The sequence below is a fragment of the Megascapheus bottae genome, unplaced genomic scaffold (assembly GCF_031878675.1).
Source record: "Megascapheus bottae isolate mThoBot1 unplaced genomic scaffold, mThoBot2.hap1 HAP1_SCAFFOLD_164, whole genome shotgun sequence".
Taxonomy (NCBI): domain Eukaryota; kingdom Metazoa; phylum Chordata; class Mammalia; order Rodentia; family Geomyidae; genus Megascapheus; species Megascapheus bottae.
The window spans coordinates 229,186-239,768 of NW_028327461.1; the positions used below are offsets into that span (position 1 = coordinate 229,186).

Here is a 10,583-nt window from a genome sequence, read left to right on the forward strand (position 1 = left end):
TAGAATATCTCATTCCTTCTCTTCTCTGAACTCCTCTTTCCCCTACATGAGGGTCATCACGAAACCACCCTGGCAATGTTCTAGAGACCTTGAATTGCTCATTGCCATAGTGAAAGTTGGTGAAGAATCCAATTCCTCTTTCTAGGGAAATCTATGGCTAGTAGATCATCTACCAGCCAGAGATCATCTTTAGGCATCAGAAAACCTCATATATTTGACCTTCATTTTGGGGAGTCGACTCAATTCCAGAAGCTGTAGGGAATAAAGAATACGAAATGGAATGTGTGATGCTCTGATGAGAACCAAGCCAATAGCCTATGAGGCTACAGATGTGGGCCTCCAAAGATCAGGAAATGGTTAGGAGTCACAAGTCCTCTGCCAACATTGATTGTGAAAGAAGGGTTACAGATGCGACCAGGCTAAATGTGCCACTAACATCTCCCCATAAATAACTTTTTGTGAAAAGAGAAAATTTACTTGGGAGGAGTTTCTACTCCTTGAAACTTACTGCTCAAATTTGTATCAGTTCTTCATTCTCCAAAGTAATCCAGGCTATCCTACAGAAAAGGGGTTAATACAATCACAGTGCATATCTGGCCTGGAACTTTCTTACTTCTCAGATTTTCAAGTAGCTGAGATTACAGGCATGCCTCCACAATGCCCACCTTTCCTTAGATTCCTTTAAAATGATTTTATTATTATTTTTAAAAACTCATTATAAAGGTGTTGTACAGAGAGGTACAATTACATGAGTCAGAAGGATAGAGCTTTTTGAAAATATTGATTCTTATTTCTTAAATACAGAGTTACACACTCGTGCCTATATCCTACAACATTAAGGAAATGGAAGGAAGGTAGGAGTGGGTTGGCACGGAGGGAGGAGAATGTTGAAAGTGTGACCTTACTCACAATGCACTGAATTCTCAAACTGCTTTTTGGAATGGCAACGACTTACAGATAGTAAAAATAGAACTTAAAATGCTGTTCATCATAGTAATTCTGAATTTGGGCATTCCCACCCATTTGTGTCTCATTGCTCTCACTATAGGCTTGGCCCAGAACAAGAATACAAGGTTACAAGGCCAGTAAATAACTGTACATTAAACAAGGCTGTATTAAGCCAGGCTTTTATTTTCACTAAATCACCATGAGCTAAGCATTTCCTTAATATTTTATCATGAATGTTTCAGAACCGGCAAAATCAATACATATAAAAGACTAAGTATCATAACCTTGTTCCTACCTTTGGAGTTAAAAATGTGCCAGTTACAAGAAGACAGACACAGGTCACTGTCCCTGTGTGTCCTAGAAAAGAGGAGAAATGAGTTCAAGAAACCTTAGTTCCAGTGTAAAAATACACTCACAAATACTCATTTGGTATTGGTACTGTTTCTTCTGAAGTGTTGCTGTCTCAAAATTGCCATTTGAGAAATGTTAAGACTTTCTTTTTCATTAATGTAATGAAAATAATAAATAGTGCCATGCACGCTGGTCCTCATGTATAATCCCAGATTCCCAGGTGGGAAGATCAGGATGGTTATGATTCCAAGCAGCTCAGGCAAAATAAGCAGGACCCTATTCTCAACCAGCAAGATGGGCCGGGTGCTTCACATCTACAGCCCTCATCGTGTGGGAGACATAGAAGAGGGTTTCAGATAGATGGCAGCTCAGGAAAATGCAGGATACTGTATCTAAAAAAATCTGAGAGGCAAAACAGAGCTGGGCATATACCTGAAGTGGGAGAATGCTTGCCAAGCACGTGTCAGGTGCTGAATGCAAATGCAAGCAGGAACCCACATTACCAACTAGAACTTGTAGTCCCTATGTAATTGTATTATTTGAATTGTATTGTGAACATTTGCAAAAATAAAAATGTAGAGAGACAAGCATAATGAATATGCATATTTCTATTCCTCAGATTATGTAATTCTAAGTATTTTGCTGTAGTGTTCTTGCTTACTTTCTACCTCAGCTTGCATGCCTACTTTTCTCTCTTCTCCCTCTCTCTTTGCCCCTGCCTGTGTGTGTTAGTGTGTGTGTATGTGTCATAGTGTTTTGTAGCAAATATTTGACAACTATAGCAAATCCTTGACTTCTTCCTGCTTCAAATCACGCATCCTCTAAGTCTCTTCTGTTACCTTCCATTTATATCTTAGTTTTGACCTAAAAAATTTAAGTTTGAAAATACATTTTCTCTTACTATATTTATCCTTATAATCTAATTTTTAACATACCGTTTCACCAGAAAAAGGACATATTTTTCATCTATTCTTTAAACATTTTTTCAACTGGAAGAACAGTTTTATTATCTTCACGTACAGAGAAATGAACATTGCACACGTAACCCTGCTTAGTAGCCAGTTCCTTAGCCTTTGCCTTTTCCAGCTTGCCAATTTGAGTCACAGATTTTGGACTGAGGCCGTTGCCTCCCCAGTGAGGATGGATCTCATTGTGAGTATATGTGAGTATATGCCTGGGTGAAACTTTCACATAGTCAAACACAAAGTATTTTAAATGCCAAGTGAGAAGTCATTCATGTTGAGGCCTGGTTATCAGAAGATATGCAACTGGCTAATTGATACATAAAGAAATTTTCAACTTCTTTAATGATAAAGAAGATACAAATAGAATCCGCGCTGACCAAGGCAGAATGGAAGTCATAAGAAAACAACAGCAAAGGCTGGAAAGATGGAGCAGAAAGATGAGAATGAACTATATTAGTATTTGAGGTATTTTTTTTTGCCAGTCCCGGGCTTAAGCTCAGGGCCAGAGGACTGTCCTTGGAGTTTTCTCAAGGCTAGAAGTCTACCACTTGAGCCTCAACACCACTTCTGGCTTTATCCAAATAGTGGTACCAAGAAATCGAACCCGAGTCTCCGTGCATGCTAGGCAAGCACTCCTCCACTAGGCCAAATTCCAGGCCCTTTTGGTTGGGTGTGAAATTAGTATATCCACTACGGAAATCAGTATAGAGTGTTTTCTTCAAAACACTAATTGTAGATTTACTTGTAAGTTTTATACGTCTCATAAGTTACAAGGTAACTTCTCATTTTATAGAATATCTTGTTTGTGATTTTGGATGTGGTGAGCTGTGTGTGTGTGTGTGTGTGTGTGTGTGTGTGTGTGTGTGTGTTTCATATGGTTTACTATGGAAAAATCTTAAACCAACAATTTAATGATACAACTTAAGATACTGGAAAAAGAGTACCAAACCTAAGCAAAATCTAGTAGAAGGAAACAAATTATTAAAATTAAAGCAGAATCAAATGAATTAAGAATCCAAAAAAACCCCAGAATTAACAAAACAAGGAGTTGGTTCTTGGCAAAAATTAACAAAACTGACAGACCCTTACCAAATCAGATCAAAAGAGGAAGGGAGAACATCATAGACAAGAAGGGCAATATCACAGGAGAAATTATCAAGATCCACAGCATCCCATGGGATTACTTTTCAAAACTTCATGCCAACAAATTTGAGAATCTAGGAGAGATGTATGAATATCCAGTAAATATTGAAATAACCAAACTGAACCATGAAGATCTAAACCTACTAAACAGACCCATTTCAAGCAATGAAATAGAAAAGGCAATAAGAGACCTCTCATCCAAGAAAAGCCCAGGACTTGAAGGATTCACAGCTGAAATCTATAAGGCCTTCAAAGAAGAGCTCACACCAATACTCCCCAAACTCTTCCATGAAGTTAAATTGAAGGCTCTCTACCAAACTCATTCTATGAAACCAGATTAACCCTCATGCCAAAACGAGACAGGAACTCATCAAAGAAAGAGAAACAGAGACCTAGTACTTTAATGAATATTGATGCAAAACTGCTCAACAAAATATTGGCCGATCAACTTCAACAACTCATCAAAAAATTATACACTGTGATCAAACAGGACTTCTCACCGGGATCCAAAGCTGGTTCAATACATGCAAGTGGGTTAATATAATTCATCACATCAAAAGTAGCAAGGACAACAATCACATGATCATCTAAATAGATGTAGACAAGGCATTTAACAAGATCCAACACAACTTGATGCAAAAAGTTCTGGAGAAAGTAGGAATCATGGAACATTCTTCAGTATAATAAAGACTGTACACGACAACCCTACAACTAGCATTAAAGTAAATGGGGAAAAGGTAAAGCCATTTCTTCTGAAATCAGGAATGATACAAGGATGCCCACTTTCTCCACTCCTGTTCAATATAGTATTAGAATTCCTAGCTAGAGCTGTAAGGTATGAGCCAAACATAAAGGAAGTTGAAATAGGGAAGGAGGAAGTGAAACTTTCTCTCTTTGCAGATGACATGATTCTTTTTTCCGCACATATTTAATTGTAATTAATAGAAGGGTTACATAATATTCACTAGATAGAAGGTGCATTACTTCACATACTTTGATACTTTTCTCATGTCATAGTCCCCATTTCCCTCCCCCCTCCCCCTGTTCATCTTGATTTCCTCCCTTCCCTATCCAATTTCTAATAGCCAATTAAGCATATATAAAATATATCAGATAACAAGGTGAAATATTGTAATAATATGAGATAACCAAGGGACAGCAAAAGAGATAAGAGATAACATGGTACATTAAGGACAACAATCATTATATGGCTTTTGTTTCTATAACCTGGAGGTGGTTACTAGATTTTGTTCTATTGTAAATCTCTGCTAGGAGAGCCCAAGGTTTCTACTGATTATGAGCAAATGAGCATATGATTATGCCAAATGAGGGAAACCGTTGAGCATATGTTCCTTTGAGTCTGGCTTACTTCACTTAATATGATTTTTTTCTAAGTCTTTCCATTTCCTTACAAGTGGGACAATGTCATTCTTTCTGACTGCAGCATAGAATTCCATTGTGTATAAAGACCACATCTTGTTGATCCACTCATCACCTGAGTGTCATCTGGATTGGTTCCATATCTTTGCTATGGTAAATAGTGCTGCAATGAATATCATTGTGCTAGAGGATTTAGTATGCCCTTGTTTCTGGACAATTGGGTAAATGCCAAGTAGAATTGCTGGATCATGGGGTGATCTATGTTTAATCTTTTGAGGAACTGCCAAACTGCTTTCCATAATGTTTCAACAAGTTTGCACTCCCAATAATAGTGTAGTAGTGATCCCTCCTAGCATTGGCTGTTGTTAGATTTCTTGTTCCTGGCCATTGTAACTGGAGTGAGGTGGAATCTTAGAATTCTTTTGATTTGCATTTCTTTTTATGAGCAGAGATGTGGAGCATTTCTTCATGTGTCTATAGCCCATTCTTATTTCTTCTTCAGAGAAGACTCTCTTTTAATGTTTGGCCCAGCTTTTAATGGGATGGTTGTTTCTTTTTAGATTAGTTTTGGAGTGATTCAATTGTTTGAGCAGTTGATATATTTTAGATATGAGGCATTTTGCAGATGACATGATTCTGTACTTAAAGAATCCTATAATCGCCACTCCTAAGTTACTTGTGCTGATTCAAAACTTTGGCAAAGTAGCAGGTTATCAAATTAACCCTCAAAAGCAATGGCTTTCTTGTATGGCAACAAGTAGAAGACAGAGGCAGAAATCAGGAAAGAAACTCCTTTTGCAATAGCTTCAAGGAAAATAAAATATTTAGCAATTAACTTAACTAAAGATATAAAGGAGCTTTAGGATAAAACCTTTAAAATCCTGAAGAAGGAAATCAAAGCAGAAATAAGGAAATGAAACATCTCCCATGCTTGTGAATTGGAAGAGTGAACATGATGAAAATGGCAATCCTGCCAAGGGCCATCCACAAATTCAGTGCCATACTCATCAATATCATGAACAATCATGATAACAAGGATGAAAATGAAACCTATCTCCCTCACCCTCACCCAGTACCCAACAACTTCAAAAGGCTAGAGATTTAACCATTATAGTGTCACTCAAAAAGAATGGAATTGTAACACTGCTTTGGGCAAATAATTTGTGAATAGAACTACAAAAATACAGTCAGTAGAGCAAAACAATAAATACATGACATTACAGGAATGCAAAATGCTTCTTCACAGAAAAGTAGATAATCATCTGAATTGAACAACAGTATAGACCCACTAGACTTAACAGACATCTGCATATTATTTCACCCAGAAACAAGAGAATATACAATTTTTCAGCAACACCTGGAAATTTTTCTAAAATAGACCATATTTTAGGGCATAAAGCACACCTGTGCAGATTCAGAAACACTGAAATTATTTCCTGCATTCTCTCAGACCACAAGGGCATAAAATTGGAACTGAACCCCAATCTCCACCAAAGAAAGCCCTGTAACTCATGGAGATTGAAAAACACATTGTTGAATCATGACTGTGTCATGGATTTCAGAACAGAAATTCAACAGTGTATGGAAATTTACAAAAAGGAGCACACAAAATACCAGCACCTTTGGGACAGAGCAAAGGCAGTACCCAGCAGAAAATTTATAGCTCTGAGTGCCTACATTAACAAATTGGAAAAATCACAAACTAATGATTTAATGGCTCACATTAAACTCCTAGTAAAAGAAGAACATGACGGGTGGGAGTGCGAAGAGAAATGGGGACCAAGACACGAGAAAGGGTATCAATGTTTGTGGAGTAATGCACCTTCTATCTGGTGAATATAATGTAACACTTGTATGAATTACAATTGCAATAAAAATATATGGAAAAAAGAACAAATAAATCCCAATTCCAGTAGAGGGAAGCAAATTATTAAAGTCAAAGCAGAATTAAATGAATTGGAGTCCAAAAAAAACCATGGGAAGAATCATCAAAACAAGGAGTTGGTTCTTTCAAAAAAATAATAGGTCCTTAGAAAACCTTACCAAAAAAAGAAGAGAGCATGTCCCTCCCCCACCCCCCCAAAAAAACAAACTATGGACAAGTCTGGAAATATCACAGCAGAAATTACTAAGATACAGAACATCATAAAGGAATACATTTCCAACTTTATGCCAACAAATTTGAGGATCTAGAAGAGATGTATGAATTTCTAGCCAATATTAACATAACTAAGCAGAACCAAGAAGAACTAATCCAAATAAACAGACCTATTTCAAGTCATGAAATAGAAATGGCAACAAAAGATTTCCCATCCAAGAAAAGTCCAGAGCCAGATGAATTCACAGCTGAATCCTATGAGGCCATCAGAGTAGAACTTGCACCGATACTTCTCTAGCTCTTCAATGAAATTGAAAGTGAACACTCTTCTACCAAACTCATTGTACAGAGCTACCATAACCTTCATCCCAAAACCAGATAGGGACTCATCAAAGAAAGAAAACTATAGACTCATCTCTTTGATGAATATTGATGCAAAACTGCTCAACAAATACTGGCCAACCATCTTCAGCAACTCCTCAAAAAATTATACACTATGAAAAAAAATTATACACTATGACCAAACAGGATTCATCTCAGGGTTGCAAAGCTGGTTCAATAGATGCAGGTCAATAAGATTCAACACATCAACAGGAGCAAGGACAAGAATCACATGATTATCTCAACAGATACAGAAAAGGCATTTGATAAGACATAACACCCCTTTATGCTAAAAGCTCTGGAGAAACTAGGAATCCATGGAACATTCCTCAGTATAATAAAGGCTGTGTATGACAAACCCACAGCTAACATTATACTTAGTGGTGAAAACCTAAAGTCATTTCCACTTAATTCAGGCATGAGACACGGATGCCCACTCTCTCCACTTCTCTTTAACATAGTATTAGGATTCCTAGCCAGGGTTTTTCATTTGTTCTTCCCTCCCATTCTCTATTTTCCTTGTACTATTCTTTGCTTCTTTCATCCTTTAAACACAAGATTAATATGTTAGCAATGATGAATCTATAGGAATTCCTTATCTGAGGAATAGCAGTAGATATCTTCCTACAGTCCTTCAATATTTATTTTCAACTATCTTTTTACAAAGGAGACAGAAAGGAAAGCATCATTACCTTTCCCACCTTTGCAGTGAATTACGATGATGTTGTGAGGATCCTTGGATAACCAGGCAATGACTTCTTTAGAGAATGAAACCATCTCTCTGGTTTAATAAAGATTTTTAGTTAATTAAAATTCATTCCCAAATTTCAAGCCCAGTGAATTTAGTGCTTATCTGACCATCAGTGTGGCATCAGACTTACTCAAGAGTGGGGACATTGTGATCATCGATCATTATTCTATGCACTCGGTGATAAAAATACTTGGGGTCATAAGACCATTCACCTGGAAGAAATGAGATACGTATCAGGGTTGTATGCCTACTGACATGAAAGTTAGGAACGAAGTTTAAATTTTCTCTTAGGAATTCTTATCTCCTTTCAATTGTTCTAAAAGGATTTTTAACATCACCAGCACAAAGTTCCCTGAGAGGAACGCAGGCAGACCAGTGGACAAAAGAGCCAAAGAGACATGAAGGATGTTAGGGACAGATTCTTGTCCTTAAAGATTTTTTCATCCCAAGTAATCTAAAATCAGCTCATGCTTCATATTCCTTACCTTCAACCTTCTAACAGAGTGCGAATTCTATTTTCTAGACTGTATATCCTATCATCCTGCATTCTGCTTATTATATTTTCTAGACTGCTTATTCTACAATACTACATAGGTACCACTAATCAGAGGTTAATGGTGCTGTCTAAATGCTCAGTCCCTGAAAACATCATTAAATGTTTATTCTGACAATAAAATGCAATAAAAATGTACTTAAAAATCGTGATTGGGAAATCAGGGGACAGTGAAAAGAGGACAAAAACATGAGAAGGGGTATCACGGTTTGAGAAGTAATGTAACCATTACCTAAAAAAATCTAACTGTAACCCCTCTATACATTAACCCTAAATAAAGTACAAAAAAACCCACACCACCATAAAAAAATCTAGACAGGTGTTAATGTCTAGACAGGAGAAAAACTGAAGACAGACACAGCAGAGAAACTGGGGCACATTCTTCTCTTTCTTCTGTTTTCTTTTGTCGTTTCTCATCACGCGCCTTGTTCTCATCACCAACTCTTTCTGGTGGATCATGGAACATACTTGCTGAATTGTCTGTGATACAATCTGGCATGAGAGGCAGGAAGAGTTGATTGAGCATAAGAGCACGAGCAGATCTTTCCTGAGCACTTCCTCTGCAAGTCTGCCTCTTCGCTCTCACTGGCCCATCTCTCTCTTAGGGAATGTTGTGCTGCCAAGCTCACTTTTCCTACTACACAGCACCAGCACATTACAGAGATTTCTGATCTGACTTCTTACTATGTAATATTTACAATGAAATGAAAGATACACAAGGTGACTTTCTTACATATCTACAGTAGCAAATATATTAAAATGATATACATGCTACAAAGGTTGTATACAAAATAATGTCTGGTGTTGAAGAATGTTGGAGACCCTAGCCTGGGTAGGAAGCCATTTCCCTCAAAGCCTTGCTTAACCTTAAAGACTGGCGGCCGTTCCCCTGGCAACATTCATGAGTCATATTATTCTGAGAATTGTCACAATGACCTGATCACCAGATATTTTACATAGGTAGAGACTCACCGTAAACGTCAGCAAGCGGAATGCCACCGCCCTGCTTCCCCTCCCCACTTCCTCTTAGCTACTGCTTAAAAGCCTGCTAAAAATTTTAATAAACAGACCTTGACAACATATTGCTTGGTCTCGCTCTTCTTTCTCACCCTTCTTATTTTCAGGCTGTGTCCCCCTCGGTTCCCCCGGATAACTGGTCCCGCGGGCGGGACAAGTGGCGCCCAACGTGGGGCCCGAGAGACGGACATTCTGCCGGACAGAGACACGACTAGCCACACAAAAGGCTCCCCGGGAGCGGACAAAGAATTGGAGAAGACATTCTCACCGCTCATGAGAAAGGGCTTCTTCTAGTAAGCAGATTTTTCTCCGTCCCAGTCTAAGATGGGTGATCATATGTCTAAGGAGGCCCAATTTATTCAGGACCTTAAAGCTTCCCTCAGGGAAAGAGGAGTCAGAGTTAAGAAAAAGGATTTAGTTCAATTTTTCTTGTTTATTGGGGAAACTTGCCCCTGGGTTGTTATTAGTGGACCCACTATACATCCTCTTACATGGAAAAAGGTAGGGAGGGAGTTAAATGAGCTCCTTGCCACAAAGGGGCCAGATGCAGTCCCTACCAGAATATTTAGCTATTGGAACCTCATTAATGATGTTTTAAATGAAGGGCCAGAATCTGCCAAAGTTATTTCTGAAGCCGAGGCTTTCCTCGCACCCCCCTCTCGTCCCGTTTAGGCCACCTCACTCCACTCCCCTATGGAACCTGTCCCTCCATCACCTTGCCCTTCAGTAGTTATACCCATGCCTAGTACAGGAGAAAATCCCAAAAAACCTTATAATAAATGCTTTGATCTATTGAAATCTTTTGATCCCACCATAGATAGCCAGAAAGTTCAATCTGATAGGGAAGTTCCTTTGATCCTCCCTGTCTTTGAAAAAATAACCAAAGATATGCCATCCCTGCCACAGGAAAGCTTTAAACAAGCCAACAGTTGCCAACATCCAGCCCCCATTTCTGTTACTTATTCTGGACCTCCCCCCTACCCTCCCGCTTATTTT

General features: G+C 38.3%; 1 long non-coding RNA gene across 1 annotated transcript in view; it reads right to left on the reverse strand.

The window, feature by feature from the left end:
- LOC150039813 (uncharacterized) overlaps window positions 1-8,421 on the reverse strand; it is a 38,902-nt gene extending 30,481 nt beyond the window's left edge. The window contains exons 1-2 of the long non-coding RNA XR_016534221.1: window positions 8,148-8,421; window positions 7,959-8,047 (exon numbers count right to left, since the gene is read on the reverse strand). This is a non-coding gene — a long non-coding RNA (uncharacterized LOC150039813). The remainder of the gene's footprint in view (window positions 1-7,958; window positions 8,048-8,147) is intronic.
- Between the last annotated feature and the right edge of the window lie 2,162 nt (window positions 8,422-10,583).